Genomic DNA, 18400 nt, shown 5'->3' with positions numbered 1-18400 from the left:
ATGCTCCTGCCTTATGCACTGTTTCATGCAAGAAATACTCACTCTGTTTATTTGTATAACCTCACCCCCTATGAAATTCTCTATGGTGCCCCTCCTCCAGTAAGGGACCTACCCCAACTCTAAGAGCTAACGATCTGTTCCACACCCCCTTGCTTGACAGATTAAAGCTCTTGAAAGAACACAGGGATACCTTTGAAAACAGATGGCCCCTGCCTACCAACTTGGGGATGGGGGGATTCCACATCGATATAAAGTAAGAGACTTTGTCTATGTAAGATGACATCAGGTGTCATCCCTGGAACCCCTCTGGAAAGGACCATATCAGGTGCTACTTATAACACCTACAGCGGTAAAGGTAGACAGAATCACTTCCTGGATCCATACCTCTCATATCAATCCTGTGCCCTGTCCAGACTCTGGCTGGAAATTGGAAAAGACTGGTAACCCTTTCAAATTGTGTATTCGCAGTGTGGATAAGGCTATAGACTTTCCCCTTGACCACCAGTAGTCCTAACCCTCATCAGCCTGTTCAGCAGCGATGGCTGATCACAAATCCTACTGGACAAGAAGTATGGTCTATCTCGCATACAGCCCCCTTACGGACCTGGTGGCCATCTCTCCACCCAGATATTAGTCAGCTCGCTATAGGTCTTATCTATTGGGATATCCTTGATGAAGAGTATTCCACTAAAATTCCATTAAATCTCTTCCATACCATAGATAATGGAAACAAATATTATGGATGTAGGGACACACGAGCCAGATGCAGGTTGGCTAGCCTAGATTACTATGTTTGCCCAGCGGACTATGAAAGCCACAAACAGTCACGGCTGTGTGAGGGGAAAGCTGACTTCTTCTGTAAGTCATGGATACGTGAGCATGCAGGGACTGCCAGATGGAACCCAAACTCCTCATCAAATTTTGTACACAGTATTGGCCATATTACCAATTAGATAACCAAAACCAATGGCCCCCAGAGGGGTCTCTAGATCTCAAATTCTGTGTGACCTTTTTAACTTCTGCAAGTGCTCAAAAGGGTGAAAGGAGATTCCCCTATGTGGAGGCCTTTTCCCTCCTTTGCTCACATCCTGAACTATGCTTCTCCAATAGATGCTCACCCTCAGCCTTCTGCTCCGGACTCTCTGCTGTCACTCCCACCTCAGCAACTTGATTTCTCCCCTCCAATTACTAGATCTAAAACTCAAACCTCTGATGGTTCTCAGACCATCGCCCCCTTGCTGAGGTAGCAGGGACTGAGGTACCCCTCCACTCACTCCTCTCTTCTCCTGTTAGTGCCCGCACTGGGTCCCACAATGTCCTCTTACCAGCTAACCCAAATCTCAAACCAACTGAGGAGAACCCTCAGACAGATATTCAAGATGTAATGAAAATGGCCTTTAATGTTGCTTTGTCATCACTTAAAACAGGTTACTAAGAATTTAAAGTCCCTCGCAGGCTTTTTGGTAAACTCACTCCCGTCTCCCCCTCTGTTCTACCTGTTCTACTGCTCAAGTTTGTTTTTTTTTTTGCAAGGAAGATCCCAAAACCCTTTCCCATTATTCTTTTACATCTCTTCTTCCTCATTCTCAGATCCAAGGAGCTACTCTCAGCCTTGCCTTCTCCTTCTCCCCGCTCTGTACCAGGCCCACAGAAAAATCTTAACTGAACTTCTCCAGATGTCTTCACCATGGTTGACTATAGGACTTTCAGGAAAAGAGTCCCTATAAAAGAGTTCAGTGTAGATAAACTTCCTCTTCTCATGTTCACCTGGTCTACTTGGAAACTGTCTTAAAAAATCAGTACTCCTGAGCTAGACACACCCTTACTAGTTTTTCACAAAATATGTGCTCAAGGCCTCTGGCCTTGAGCTGGGGCTTCACAGAGATGGCTACATTTCTAAAATAAAGAAGTTACATGGAAACAGCTGGCAGGGGGAAAAATGAAAGGGAAGAAAAAGCTCTCCCCCACCCAGGTGTCCTTGAAAAGTTAGCTTGCCCCTAACTGAGGAAAAACAGAAACAAAAACTGCTTTTTTAAACTTCTATGCAGACTGTGAACTTCTGAGCCCCTTCCCTTACATGTTGGGTACAAAATTCTGAAACTACCTAAACTTGGGTTTCAGGGGATTAATTGATTACAACTGAAGCAATGCCCTCTGAATCTGGTTGCAACCAAATAAGACTGTTTCCCTGTCTTTGGTGCTATCTTAGGTGCCTTGCCTTGTCCGTCCCTACAACAGTTTCATTCTATATACTTAAACATTGTTTATGTTTTCATGAAATGGTCAACAGATGTGAGTAATTGTGTAATGGTTCAGATGTTTCCCAGAGTGCTCTATCATGACGCAGGTTCATTTGAAGTTTAAATAGGGGGGCATACAACCCAGTTCCGCTAGGAACCTATATCCCTCACCTTAGCCATTCTATTACGAATAGGAGTTGCTGAAGGGGTGGGCACAGGAACCACTGTCCTGTTCCATGGGACACAACAAATGACCCAATTAGAAAAACAATAGATCAAAACTTAAAGATATTAGAAACCTCCATCATAGCTTTGCAGGAATCTTTAACCTCTCTCTCTCTGAAGTTGTTTTACAGAACAGTTGAGGTTTGGACCTCTTTTTCATGAGAGAAGGGGGCCTTTCTGTTGTATTGAGGGAAGAATGTTGTATTTATGTCGACCATACTTGAGTTGTAAAAAAAATCTATGAGTAAATTAAAAAGACACCTTGAAGAGCGTCAACAAGAGAGAAAGGCCCAAAAAGGGTGGTTTGAGTCTTGGTTTACACAGTCCCCCTGTTTAACTACGTTTTATCAACCCTGGCTGGTCCAATAATAATCCTCAAATTATTGCTAACTATAAAACCCTGTTTCCTCAACCGTGTAATTTCTTGTCTCCAAGGTCAAGTTGGACAAGTAAAACTTATGGTAATACCCCACCTGCAGACATAGAATGTGACACCACCCAACGATCACTTTTATGATTAAAAGTAGCCAGAAGAAGAAGTGGGAAATGAAAGGTTAATAAAATATGTAATTGTCACTTTCTGTTTTTCTGCATGCTTAACAAAACAGTGTTGAAATGTTGAGAAATGTTTCCCAATCTTGTCCCAGAATGTGCTGTCCCCAAATGCCAATCTGCAGAATGTAATCCCTCACCCGGTTGATCACAACCCGCCCACTCGCCCTGACCCATCAATAAAGTACCCTCCCTGTTCTCTCAAAGGAAAGTATATAAGCTCTGTTTAAGCTGTTCTCAGGGCTCGCTGATCTATTCAAGTCAGTTCTGAGCCCCTGCATGCTGGACCCCCAATAAACCCTTTGCTGTTGCATGAGATATTCTCCTGGTGGTCTCTTCCTCCAACACTCACCCGACCTTTACTTGGATGATTGAATGTAGAACAGAACATCCGTTCAAAAACTGATAGTCGGTAGGATTAGGAAGAAGAGTGAGTATAGGATTTGGACCAAAAGTTCTTTAGCAATAAGGTTTTGGTTAGACAGTGAATGTAAATGTCAACAAAAGTGAAGAGTCAGTCACAATGATGAACTGGGGAAAATATGTAGGAAAGAAGATATCAATAGAGACATTATGAAATCAGGCTAAGTATAAATTCAGTGATAGGATTAGACATTTTCAACAGGGTTGAGTTTGAATATATAATCTAAGGAAGAAACAAATATGTAGTAACCAATAGGATTGACATTTGAGAGCATTAGGCAACATGGACATGGATGTTTTTAGTAATCCATGTTCACTTTGCATTTAGGCTTTGGTACAATCATAAGTGTGACCTTTGTATATTGTGTCCAGAATATTACTGTGATAAAATGTATATATAGATCGGATGAAATAAGTATTTCTTCCACCATTTCGGGGAGCAATATTTTGAAGATGTATAAATTAGCATTGGGGGTACACAGAGGTGTACCCTGTGTCTATGATTATAGAGATAATGCATGAATAGACCATACTGTGAATAAGTAATATAACTGTTTCCACTTTAAATAATGGATTGAATTGATATCTGATAATATATAAAAATCTTATATTGATATATAATCATTCATTCCAACCAGTTATATATCAATGTTAATATTAGGGTTATGGTTTATAATGAAGGGTGTGGGAGTTTTGCTTCAATGTGATTATGGAAATTGAAAATAATGTTTGGAAAGAAGTCTCATGAAAAGACTAGTCAAGAAATATGGAGGAATACATTTGTTCTGAAGTAGGAAGTGATTGAAAGTGAAACAAATGCCTATAATTTTGTGAACTTGTGGATGTAATATATATCTTATGATGTGCATTAACTGAAGATATAGTAATGTACCAGGGTTGAATTAAAATGAACATCAAAATACACATCATGTGAAAGAGGAATATTCTTGCATTGAGGTAAAACTGGGTCAGTTAGTGTAGATATATTAGGATATGTATGCAACATTCACTGAAGTTAATTTTCACTACTAGGTAACAAATAAGTATTTCAGGTGGATGAATATTTCTGAGAATAATATTGTGAAAAGTTGATTATAAATCCACACACATGAATATGAATGAATTTAGGGAGTGTATAATAAGACATATATATTTCATATTTTGAAAAATCTGGAGAGTGTGTGAGATATATATATATATATATATATATATATATATATATATATATATATATATATATATATACACACACACACACACATTTAAAACTAGCAATATATATGCTATTCGAAATTTATCATGAAATACGTCATTCACAGATCTAAAAATACTCATTTTACTGAACATGTATTTATGTGTAATGTTGTAAACCTAGGAATCTCACACATAGGTTGTATTTTCATTTCCAACAGAGTTTAGGAGAAGTGATCTCCTCTCACAATTTGTATCTGCCAAGTCGTCCACCTCACAAGAATGTAGGTGTGGCACCAGGTAGGATTCTATATATGTTTATTGCTGCTGCACTGGGACTTTGGTAATTGCATCATGAAATTCAAGGTGTTCAACTGGGACACAGTGCTGGAGGGAGTTCTGTCATGTGTGGTGGGTCAGGGTATGAAGGAGAGTGCACCAACCAGGCTTCTATCCCACATAGCTTGCCCCCTTGACCATACCAACCTGATTGTGAACATTGCCCTGAAACCTCACCATATAACAAGATGCCTTTATATAGGAAGGTCTGCTGTCAGTCATGTCAGTCACAAGTCATTTGGAAGACAATGGCAGATCCACATGGCCCCACCACAGATGTTTTATCACACACCTGCCAACCATTGCTCTAAGAAAACTACTCAGCAGGCTCCAATGTACTGACATCTCTTTTCTACACAATTTTGATGAAACACAGTCAATCAAGGCACTATCTGGTACACTTATGATCAGCAACAGGACATCCAAAGGTTCTCCAGTGCCACCTGGTCATGGGAATTTCAAAAATGTCATGGTATTTATGTAGCCATTTTTTAAGGATGAAGTTGGAGGCACTGTGGGTTTCAATTCATTCAGGAACCATTAAATGGTGAGGAAGCTCATTTCAATGAAGGCTCTGGAGAACTCTCACAGGCAAGTCTTCCCAAAGAGTGGCCAAAAGTTCACATGAAGCCAGGCCCATTGAGGTCTACAAATTGATGTCATTGTGTGTTTTGACTCTCAACTATGGCTGCCAAGTCTTTCAGAATAAAATCATGTGATATCCTGGCTGAGATTCCTAGTGCTTTGTGGAAAGCCAACCTGGGACTTGATCTCCGTTTCCAAGGCAACTCTCATGCTTGGTCTCCTAAAATCCCAACTAAATTTATGGCACTACTTCTCTGAGGCCAGTTCCAGAACTCAGTCTCTAAGGGGAATCACACCAGAGTTCAAACCCAGGTGGACCCAGTCATCTCTTCCAACCACCACACAAATGACCACAATTAAAACGAAAACACTCCCACAAGGCCCACATATTCTTCCATATTGACACTCATCATAACCTCTGGCTGGAGGTTCCCATTAGGGCGCAGCCCAAGACAGTGTCCAAAATAAGCTCCCTTGCCCCTCATTTACCTAATGTGAGTGTGTCCTGGACTCCCTTAATGTGAACTAAGAGTGATCATATAGGCCAGCCGTTAATACTGCTCTGGTTCTCAAATTTGTAGCCTACTGACTGTCAGGTATAGATTCTTTACATGATTTGGATTCATGAGAATATCCAAGCACCTCTGCAGGCCTTTGAAGAACTCATTTGAATAAAAGGATCCCTATTCTGACTTGATGGAGGTCAGAAACCTTACAGAGGAATGTGAGAGAGTTCATCCACAATGACTGCTCTTTTGGCAATTTTGATTTTGGATGCACACATGGGATCTTTCTTTAGATCCATCAGGTGCTGAGAATCTAATCCAAGCTTCACACAGGGCCAAGAGGATGATTCAGACACCTCCCTTTCCAAAGCAATTAAGCAAAGAGCCACAGGTGATGCCCATTAATTTCCATTTGAAGATGGTTTTCTTCAGGCTTCACAAAGGGGTGTCCTGAGGCAAATACTTTCCTGACATTCAGCACAACAGAACAATATGTGAGTAAAAGGCCCAAAGCAGGGTTTCTCCACTGAGACTTTCCTGGTCACACTGATATCTGAGTTTTCTGAGATGCTGGCCATTCCCTTCAGCTATCCAGTACATGGCCATGTCACAAAGCTTGCAGGAGGTACATATCTTGGACACAGAACCATGAGCCTATTATGGAGAGTGGCCAGAAATTCAGGAAGAAAACTGAAACTTAGGAAGATAGTAGGTGTTGCCCATCAATAAGGCTAGCCGCAGTACATTCATAAATGGGCAGGATGAATGCTGGGAATCTTTCTACTAAACAGGACACATCCATTGATGCATTCTTTTTTCTAATGTCTACAAACATGCACATAGTGTGACACACAGACATAAACACACACCCACACTCACAAAGGCACCTCCTTCCCCCAAGTATGTCTGTGACTATCCGGAGTGTCCTCTGACTGGTGGGCCATACTCTGTTCCCCCGAAATGGCCTGTCCTCTCTCAGATCTGGTCTCCTTGGCCAACTCTGTGAAGTTTTCAGGAGTCATCAGTGAGCCATTACCTGCTTTCTCAGGAAAGGCCCCTCTTCAGAGCTCTCCTGGCATTTGGCCATCCTCATATCAGTAGGTACCCAGAAAGACTGAAACTGTCCTTGGTAAATCAAAACAAGTGTGCCCACTGGGACTGGGACTGGGACTGGCTCTGGGTGCCTGACTGCTTGGATCCCAAGTTCAGAGAGCCTCATCACCAAAAAAGTTAGGTAGGTCACTTCCTTCAGGAACTGAATGAGCTCACTGCTTTGGCAACCACTTTGTCCTAACAGTTGCTATCAAGGGTCCAAAGAGAGGGAGGGTGCCCCTTCTTCCTGTGACACTATTATAAGTTAGAATCATTTATCAACCACAGGCACCCAGGAACAGCTCTCCACACAGGCCTGGTTTGGTCCATCTTCTCTACATTAAAAAGAGAGAGGCTGATTGAGATGCAGCCCTTCATCCTGACCAGGTTTATTGCCATGCAAGATGACTTTTGCTCTCTCAGGTCCTTCATAGCTGCCTACATCTTCTCCAGGGATCATTTCTGCATGGACCTTTGAGGTACTCAGCATGTGGAAGATCCCCTACATTCCTCTATTGTAAGACAAACTATTTCAGTGCTCTTCTGTAAAGTTAGATTGAGGGAAAAGTATATGGTTAGGGTTAATAACAGGTTCATTTTCGGTTAGGAATCATTCTGCTGGATGAATAATGGCATTGGGAATCTGCGATATTTCCAAGAATATATAGGTGAAATATAAGTATGAAAACAGATATCTAGGTAAGATTCGAATCCTAGAAGGGCAGTGGGCCCTTGATTTGGATACTTAGCTTTGAATTATGTTCTGCACAGAGTTTCAGATAAATCGATATACAATGGCACAGGACCTTGTACCTTGTATGATTGAATGTCGAAGGGAACATCCAGTCAAAAGAGATAGTCGGTTGGATTGGGAAGATAGTCAGTAGGTTTAGAAAGAAGAGTGAGTATAGGATTTGTTCCAAAAGTTCATTAGCAAAGGGTTTTGGTTAGAGAGTGAATATAAATGTGAGCCCAGGTGAAGAGACAGTCACAATGATGAATTGGGGAAATTATGTAGAAAAGCAGATATCAATAGAGACATTATGAAATCAGGCAAAGTATAAAGTGAGTGATAGGAATAGACATTTTCAACAGGGTTGAGTTTCAATATATAATCTTAGGAAGAAACAAATATGTAGTCATGAATAGGATTGACATTTGAGAGCATTAGGCAACCTGACATTTATGATTTTAGTAATCCTTTCTCACTTTCCATTTAGGCTTTTGTACAGTCATAAGTGTGTCCTTTGCATTTTGTGTCCAGAATATTACTGTGATAAAATGTTTATGTAGATCAGGTGAAATAAGTATTTCTTCCACCTTTTTTTAGAGCCATATTTTGAAGATGTATAAATTAGTATTGGGGGTACAAAGAGGTGTACACTTTGTCTATGAATATAGAGATAATGCATGAATAGCCAATACAGTGAATATATAATATAACTGGTTCCACCTTTAAATAATGTATTGAATTGATATCTGAAAATATACAGGAAATCTAATATTGATATACATACATTCATTCCAATCAGTTATACATTTAAAGTTAATATTAGTTTTATGGTTTATTATGAAGAGTGTGTGAGTATTGCTTCAAAAGTGATTATGGAAATCGAAAATAATAAGTTTGGAAAGAAGTCTCATGAGATTACCAGTCAAGAAATATGGAGGAATACCTGTGTTCTGAAGCAGGAAGTGATTGAAAGTGAAAACAATGCCTATAAATTTTTGAACTTATGGATGAAATATGTTCTTTATGATGTGTAAAAAGTGAAGAAATAGTAATGTTCCAATGTTGAATGAAAATGAACTTCAAAATACACATCATGTCCCATAGGAATCTACTTGCATTGATGTTAAACTGGGTCAGTTACTGTAGAAATATTAGGATTTTTCAGCACCATTCAATGAAGTCAGTTTTCAGTACTAGGAAACAAATATGTAGTTCAGGTGGATGAATATTTCTGAGAATAATCTTGTGAAAAGTTGATTATAAATCCACACACATGAACATGAATGAATTTAGGGATTGTATATAAGACACATGTATTTCATATTTTGAAAAATCTGAAGAGTGTATGAATATATATATATATGAATATATATATATATATATATATATATATATATATATATATATACACACATAACAGACACACGGACATTTAAAAGTCGCAATATATATGCCAATCGAATTTCATCATGAAATATGTATCATCCACAGATACAAGAATATTTATTTTACTGAACATGGATTTATGTATAATGTTTTTCTACTAGGAAGTTCTACCATAGGTTGAATTTTCAGTTCCAACAGTGGTTAGGAGGAGTGATGCCTTCTCACAATTTGTATCTGCCAAGTCAGCCACCTCACAAAAGGGTACGTGTGATACCAGGTAGGATTCTGTATGTGCATATAAAAATACATGTGCTGAATAGGCTATAGAGAAAGGGAGACAGGAATTCACATATTTGTTAATTTAAAATCACATGGAGAACTATTTCTTTTTTTTTTAATTTTTTTTTATTGGTTGTTCAAAACATTACAAAGCTCATGGCATATCATCTTCCATACATTTGATTCAAATGGGTTCCAACCAAAAAATTGACTACATTTATAACTCCTACCCTTTATCATGCAAAAGGCAAGTTCAATTATACATCATGGCTCTTCTGAACTGCTTGTGTTTCTATTCGGTTTTGGTTATTTTTCTCCATCATATTAGGATTAGTAGTCAGAGTCTAGTAGGGTATGAGTTGGTGCCAGGGATTCAGTATTTCAAATGGAAAATTGTAAAATGAATCCAATGTGTATGCAAATATGTGCTACACAAAAATTTTCCCACTCTCATCGAGAACAATGCCTTGACATTACCTTCGCCCCAAGTAAGATACAATTAGAGGATAAGAGTTAGAAAATCTGTGAATACATATTTGGAATGGAAAATGCTCAGGAGTTTAAAACCTTGGAGGTGGTAGAGGAGTTTCCAAAAGTAAGGGACAGGGTAAATACTCCACAAACATGAAGCTCTGCTGGCCTAAAGACTTCTTGAGAAACTGCCTTTGAGGCTGGGCAATTAAAATATATGTTGTTGTCAGTAGCTTTAACTGCCTTTGTAGTAAGACAATCAAAGCTGCATCTGCATCTATGTGACCCGGAGGATATGTTTTATTATTTTCCAATGAACATGAGCCAGCAGTGCTGAATTTTCTCTTTATAGGTAAATGTGGCCACTGGGGGCTAAGGTTCTCCCTGTATGGACTGTGAAGCCATTTGGTCATCCCCCATTTTTGTGGTCTTTCTTGATGCTGCACTGGGAGTTTGGTATTTGCTTCACAAAACACAAGGAGTTTTACTGGGACACAGTGCTGGAGAGAGTTCTGCCACATGCAGTCTGTCAGCGTCTGCAGGAGAATGCACCAACCAGGCTTCTATCCCATATAGATTTCCCCCATGACCATAGCAACATGATTCTGAACATTGCCTTGAAACCTCTCCATATAACAAGATGCCTTTACATATAAGGGTCTTCTGGCTGCACCGTGTCAGTCACAAGCCATTTGGAGCTAATGGCAGATCCAAATGGCCCCACCACAGATGTTTTATCACACACTTTCTCAACTAACTGACATCTCTGATCCATACCATTTTCATAAAACCCAGACAATCAAGGCACTGTCTGGTATACTCATGATCAGCAACAGGACATCCAAAGGTTCTCCAGGGCCACCTGGTCATGGGAATTTCAAAAATTTCAAGGTATTTATCTAGCCATTTTTCAATGATGAAGTTGGAGGCACTGTGAGTTTCAAATTACTCAGGAACCATTAAATTGTTAGGAAGCTCATTTCAATGAAGCTCTGGAGAATTCTCACAGGCAAGGCTTCCCAAATAGTGGCCAAAAGGTCACATGAACTCAGGCCCATTGCGGTGTACAATGTGAGTTCCATGTGTTTTTTGACTCTAAACTATGGCTGAGAAGTCTTTCAGAATAAAAGTATGTGTTTTCCTGGCTGAGATTCCCAGTTCTCTGCAGAAATCCACCCTGGGCCTAGATTTCAGTTTCCAAGAATGACTCTCATGCATGGCCTCCTAAAATCAAAACACAATTCATGGCAATACTTCTCTGAGGTCAGTTCCAGAACTCAGTCTCTAAAGGTAATCACACCAGAGTTCAAACCCAGGTGGACCCAGTCATCTCTTCAAACCGCCACACAAATGACCACAATTAAAACCAAAACACTCCCACATGGCCCTCATCTTCTTCCATATAGACACTCATCATAACCTATGGCTGGAGGTTTCCGTGAGGGGTCCAGCCCAAGACAAGGTCCAAAATAAGCTCCCTTGCCCCTCATTTGCCTAAAGTCAGGGTGGCCTGAACACCCTTCCTGTGAACCAGGAATGATCAAATAGACCTGCCATAAATACTGCTCCATTTCAGCAATTTGAGGCCTTCTGACTTTGGGGTTTAGATTCTTTATGTGAATTTGAGTCATGAGAAACACCAAGCACCTATGGGCTAGCCTCTGCAGGGCTTGAAGAACTCAGTGGACCCAAAGGATCCCACTTCTCACTTGATTGAGATCAGGAACCTTACAGAGGAAGGCAAGAGACTTCATTCACAATGACTGCTCTTTGGGGCATTTTGGTTTTGGACGCACACATGGGATCTTTCTTTAGATCCATCAAGTGCTGAGAATCCAAGCCACAGCCTCACACAGGGCCAAGAGGTGGTTCAGACACATCCCTTTCCAAAGCAATTAAGCAAAGAGCCACAGGTGATGCCCATTACTTTCCATTTGAAATCGTTTTTTTTTTTTAGGCTTCAAAAATGGGTGAGGTGAGGCAAAGACCTTCTGATATTCAGGGCAACAGAACTGTAGGTAAGCAAAAGGCCCAAAGCAGGGTTTCTCCACTGAGACTTTACTGATCACACTGATATCTGAGTTTTGTGAGATGCTCGCCATTCCCTTCATCTATGCAGTATATGGCCATGTCACAGAGCTTGGTGGTGTTACATATCTTGGACACAAAACCATCAGCCTATTCTGGAGAGTAGCCAGAATTCAGGAAAATACAGGAACTTAGGAAGGTAGCAGGTGTTGTCCATCGATAAGGCAAGCAGCAGGCCATTCATAAATTGGGCAGCATGAATGCTGGGAAGCTTTCTACTAGACAGGACACATCCATTGATGCATTCTATTTTCTAATGTCTACAACCATGGACACAATGGGATACAGAGACATAGAAACACTCGCCTCATCAAATGACTTATTAGAAACAATCCACTCCAAACCAAATAAACCACCTTTCCTACCTATTCACAGAACAAGAGACAAAACCACAAACTCACACCCACACCCACAAATGCGCCTCCTTCACCGAAGTAGGTCTGTGACTATTCGGAGTGTGCTCTGACTGGTGGCCCATATTATGTTCCCCCGAAATGGCCTGTCCTGTCTCAGATATGGTCTCCTTGGCCAACTCTGTGAATTTGTCAGGAGCCAGCGTTGAACCACTACCTGCTTTCTCAGGAAAGGCCCCTCTTCTGAGCTCTTCTGGCATTTGGCCATCCTCACATCTGTAGGTGACAAAAAGACTGACTCTCTCCATGGTAAATCCAAACCAGTGAGCCCAGTGGGACTGGGACTGGGTGTGGCTCTGGGTGCTTGGCTTTCTGGATCCCAGGTTAAAAAAGTTAAATCACCAAGTAAGTGAGGTAGGTCACTTCCTTCAGGAACTGAATAGGTCACTGCCTTGGCAACCATGTTGTCCTAACAGTTGCTTTCAAGGGTCCCATGAGATGGAGGCTGCCCCTACTTCCTGTGACACTTTCACAAGTTAGAATGGTATATCAACCATAGGCACCCGGGAACAGCTCTCTACACAGGCCTGCTTTGGTCCATCTTCTCTACATTAAGAAGAGAGAGGCTGATTCAGACACAAACCTTTATTCTGACCAGGTTGTTTGCCATGGAAGATGACTTATGCTCTCACAGGTCCTTCATAGATGCCTACATCTTCTCAAGGGATCATTTCTGCATGGACGTTTGAGGTTCTCAGCAGGTGGAAGATCCCCTACATTCCTGTATTATAAGACAAACTCTGTCCCTGCTCTTCTGTAAATTTACACTGAGGGAACAGCGTATGGTTAGGTTTAATAATATGTTCGATTTGTGTTAGGAATCATTCTGCTGTATGAATAATTGTATTGGGAATCTGCGATACTTATAAGAATATATAGGTGAAATATATGTATGAAAACAAAAATTCTAGAAACATTTGAAGCCCAGAAGGGCATTGGGCCCTTTATTGGGATACTTATCGTTGAATTACGTTGTGCACAGATGTCTCAGATAAATAGATATACAATAGCTTAGGACCTTGTACCTTGGATGATTGAATGTAGAAGAGGATATCAAGTCAAAAAGGGATAGTCGATAGGATTAGGAAGATAGTTGGTAGGTTTAGGAAGAAGAGTGAGTATAGGATTTGGACCAAAAGTTCTTTAGCAATAGGGTTTCGGGTAGAGAGTGAATGTAAATGTCAGCACATGTGAAGAATCAGTCACAATAATGAACTGGGGAAAATATGTAGGAAAGCAGATATAAATTGAGGCATTAGGAAATCAGGCAAAGTATAAAGTGAGTGATAGGATTTGACATTTCAACAGGCTTGTGGTTCAATCTTAGAAAAAAACAAATATGTAGTCACCAATATGATTGACATTTGAGAGCATTAGATGTTTTTTGTAATCCATGCTCACTTTCCATTTAGGCTTTGGTACAAACATAAGTGTGATCTTTGATACGTGTCCAGAATATTACTGTGATAAAATGTATATATAGATCAAGTTACATGAGTATTTCTTCCACCATTTCTGGGAGCAACATTTTGAAGATGAATAAATTAGTATTGGGGGTAAAAATAGGTGTAACCTGTGTCTATGAATATAGAGATAATGCATGAATAGACCATACTGTGAATAAATAATATAACTGGTTCCAACTTTACATAATGGATTGAATTGATATCTGAAAATATACAGGAAATCATATATTCATATACAATCATTCATTCCAACCAGTTTTATACAACTAATGGTAATATTATGGTCATGGTTTATCATAAAGAGTTTGTGAGTTTTGCTTCAAAATGATTAGGAAATAAAAAATAATGTGTTTGGAAAGAAGTCTCATAAAAAGACCAGTAAAGAAACATGGAGGAATACATGTGTTCTGAAGCAGAAAGTGATTGAAAGTGAAACAAATTCCTATAATTTTGTGAACTTGTGGATGAAATATATATCCTCTGATGTGAAAAAACTGAAGAAATAGTGGTGTACAAGTGTAGAAATAAATGAACACCAAAAATGCATCATGTCCCATAGGAATCTACTTGCATTGATGTTAAACTGGGTAAGTTACTGTAGCAATATTAGGATTTGTATGCACCATTCACTGAAGTTACTTTTCAGTACTAGGAAACAAATATGTATTTCAGGTGGATGAATATTTCTGACTATAATCTTGTGTAAAGTTGATTATAAATCCACATACATGAACATGAATGAATTTAGGGAGTGTATATAAGACACATATATTTCATATTTTGAAAAATCTGGGGAGTGTATAATATAGATATAGATATAGATATATAAACACACACACATAACACACACAGACATTAAGAATAACAATATATATGCCAATTGAAATTTATCATGAAATATATATCATCCACAGATGCAAAAATATTTATTTTACTGAACATGGATTTATATATAATGTTGTTCTACTAGGAAACTCACCCATAAAGTGAATTTTCAGTTCCAACAGCGTTTAGGAGGCGTGATCTCTTCTCACAATTTATATCTGCAAAGTCAGCCACCTCAGAAGAAAATACGTGTGATACCACGTAGGATTCTATATTTGCATATAAAAATACATGTGCTGAATAGGCTTCAGAGAAAGGGAGACAGGAATTCACATATTTAATAACTTTAAAAACACATGGAGAACTATTTCAATTTAAAATGAACTAGATTTATAACACCTTCCCTATATAATGCAAAAGGCAAGTCCATCAATTCTCCATGCCTCCTCTGAACTGCTTGTATTTCTATTCTGTTTGGGTTATTTTTCTCCATCATATAAGTATTAGTAGTCAGAGTCTAGTAGGTTATGTGTTAGTGTCATGTGTCCCGGCCGGCAGAACACATCAACTTGAGCGGCGAACCTAGGTGGGGAGTAATGAAGGGACAAAGACATGAGAGATGACATCAAACAGAAATTCTGATCAGTCTGCAAACTTTTATTGTTCTCACAGCGGTATTTTAATGGGGCGGATGGTAAAGCTCTCTTATCGGCAGTTGTTGGATGTCTTCACAAAGTGAGATAACCTAAGGATGTTTCAGGAAGACAGATGGCCGCAGGATGTCTCAGGGAGATAGATGGCTGTGGGATGTCTCCCAGGCAGGATGTCTCCCAGAGGGCTGTTTCTTGTAAGTGTCAGGTTATTCTTTGAAAAAGAACTTCCTTTTAGCCCCTGACCTCTACCCCTTTTTTATGTAAAATATTTGACCAAACCTTTCTGGCCATGTTTTTAGTGGGTGATACAGGCTCTGTTTCTCTAGGCGGCCTTAGAATATCTCCTGATCTGAGCCAGCATCTTCACTAGGAATTTTCAGGGTGGCATGGGCATGTTTTTGGAGGAGATGGCTTTTAGGAGGAAGCATGCCAACTGCCATGCACCAGAGCCTGTCACTCAGAGGTCTTGGATTTTGGGATCCGTGGATCCATCCTCCTGCAGTCCTTCCTGCACCCTCCGTTATTATGGCCGAACGTCTTCACTCCATGGGTGCGTCCTCCCCCAAGCGGAGGGGCCCATGGAGGAGTGAATCCTTATGGCAAGGGCAGAAGATGGTTGGTCAGAGCTGTTACTTATAGTTTTATATAAGAAAGAGAGATCAGTGTGGATGTAAACTTTAGAAATGAGCCTGAGAGAAAGGTAGAACATCCTTTTAAATGTTGGCAGTGCGGTCTTCCATCTCCAGACGATGATAGTGGACCTGTATGGGCTTAGAGGCCAAACTATTAATCTGTTCTTTAATAAATTGTACCAGCCTCTTTATAATGCAGGGTCCTATGGACACCATTAAATGTAAACCCAACAAAGGGCCTAAGAGGAGAAGAAGGTAGGGTAGAAATCCATTAAGCCCTGTCAGAGGGGATTTTCAAATAGTTACCTTCATCTCTTTTGTAGATCTTCTTGAAGCTGCTTAATTTTGCTGAGTACTATGCCTGATTTATTGGAATAAAATCAGCATCATTCCTCTAAGGCCTAGAAAACACCTCCCTGGTTAGCTGTCAGCAAATCTAAGCCTCGTCTGTTTTGAAGGACCACTTCTGCCAGGGAGTCTATTTGGTCCTGCAAATCTTTAATGGTTCCTGATAGAGTTTGTACATCATTTATAAGTTGTTGAGACAAGCGACGGAAAGATTGTATAGCTGTGCCTAAGCCAGCTGTACCTCTGCCAACAGCAGCTGTTATTCCAAGGCTGGCAAGGAGTGGTAAGTCCTGTATTGCCCGCCTGTGTCTTTTGACGAAGGTGTCTGGGCTAGGAATGGGTAGAGGTTCGTCTCCTGGGACAAGAGTTATATCAGGGAGTAATAAGGCAAGAACACCACCACCGTCCAATTCGCTGGAAGCCTGGGGAAGGCCGAGTTTCCTCCACACATAACAACTGTGCCATTGGGGGGACAAAAAGATGGGGTGGATGAGGAATAATTGTGTACTGTTGAGCAATTTCCAAAGGAAGTAACTCCAACCTCAATATCATAGGTTTTATTCTGCATCATGCCTAAAGACATAATATAAAATTGCCTATTGGCTGTACTTTAAAAGGAAATCCGGGTTGGCATGTATTATTATTGTCTATGATAGAATTAATAGGAACTGCCATAGGCATGATTGCCCCTGTTGTCATGCAGAGCCAGCTATCATCAGCAAGGTTGGGGTTGGAATTATTAAGAAAAGAGAAGGTAGTTTCCAAAATGTCTAATGTATTTGTATCTAAATCTGAGAGCTGGGATTTAGGCAGCATTAAGGGATGATATGTGAGCTCAGGGATTTGGGGTTTCAAAAGTTTGATTATCTGAAGATGTGCCACCATCAGATACCCCTGTAGGGGCCTTAACGTGCCAGCAGGAGGGTTTACCGAAAGTGCCTTGGCACCCAGCTGACTGTAGCTTGGTGTATTTGCCTTCTCCTCCCTGGTCAAAGAGAACAGGTGTATAATGAATAGAGGTCCCTCCTGGTGCATGAGTTTTTGTTAGGGTGGCTTCAAAAAATTGTTCTCTCTGCTTGTTAACACAAATTGAGGCCAAGCATAACAAGAGACATGCATCGCCTGGGTATGGATACAAGTTGCAGAACAATTTTGGAGAGCTTTACTTGTACTAGGGGGAATAATCTTTGGCTTGTAAACACATACCCATATAGGCTGATGAACTCCTCCGAGTTTATGGCCAACCTTGGCACAGAGGTAAGCCACCTTATTCATGCATTCAGCAGTCTGGGTCCAACTAGTGGGAGTCTGAGTCCAAGATTCTGCCTTGCATTCACAGGGGGCGCCAAAAATGTACTCCATGATGTTGGAAGGTGGAGGGCCAAGGCCTCCATGTACAAACCTGTTCATCAGAAGTGCCTTAAGCAGGATCCTCACACAGATTGTTGGCTGTATCGGAAAAAGAGGAAAATTTGTCCTCAGGGGGAGGGCCTCTGTCCCTGTGTTGAGATAAGTCATTAACCTATTTAACCAGGCATTCTGGTAACCATCTTGGGGCTGCTTGCTCTTGGTCCAAAACACAAGCTGAGCCTTGTCCCCAGATGAGGACAGGACGTGGGCCTTTCCATTTATTTGTAAGGGGATAGCACCACATAACAGGTGGGCGAACAGAATTGGATGAGGGATGCCAGTGTCTGTCTGCGGCCGAATGGCCTTCACTGTCTAGGGTAATAAAAATAAGGACAAATAATGAATGGTGAAGGCGATGCCTGGGAGTGGTAAATACAAAGGCGGAAGCCTTAAAGTGGGTTAGCGAAGTCTTTAAGTTAAGGTGGGCACGTTCCACGATGCCTTGGCCCTGAAGTTGTATGGAATTCCAGCAGTGTGACAAATTTGCAAGGTAGCACAAAACTGTTTAAACTTGGCACTGATATTTGCAGGACCATTATCTGT

Source organism: Callospermophilus lateralis, chromosome 18 (genome assembly GCF_048772815.1).
Source record: "Callospermophilus lateralis isolate mCalLat2 chromosome 18, mCalLat2.hap1, whole genome shotgun sequence".
Lineage (NCBI taxonomy): Eukaryota > Metazoa > Chordata > Mammalia > Rodentia > Sciuridae > Callospermophilus > Callospermophilus lateralis.
The sequence above is the reverse complement of the archived record's forward strand: the minus strand, read 5'-3'. Positions refer to the sequence as shown.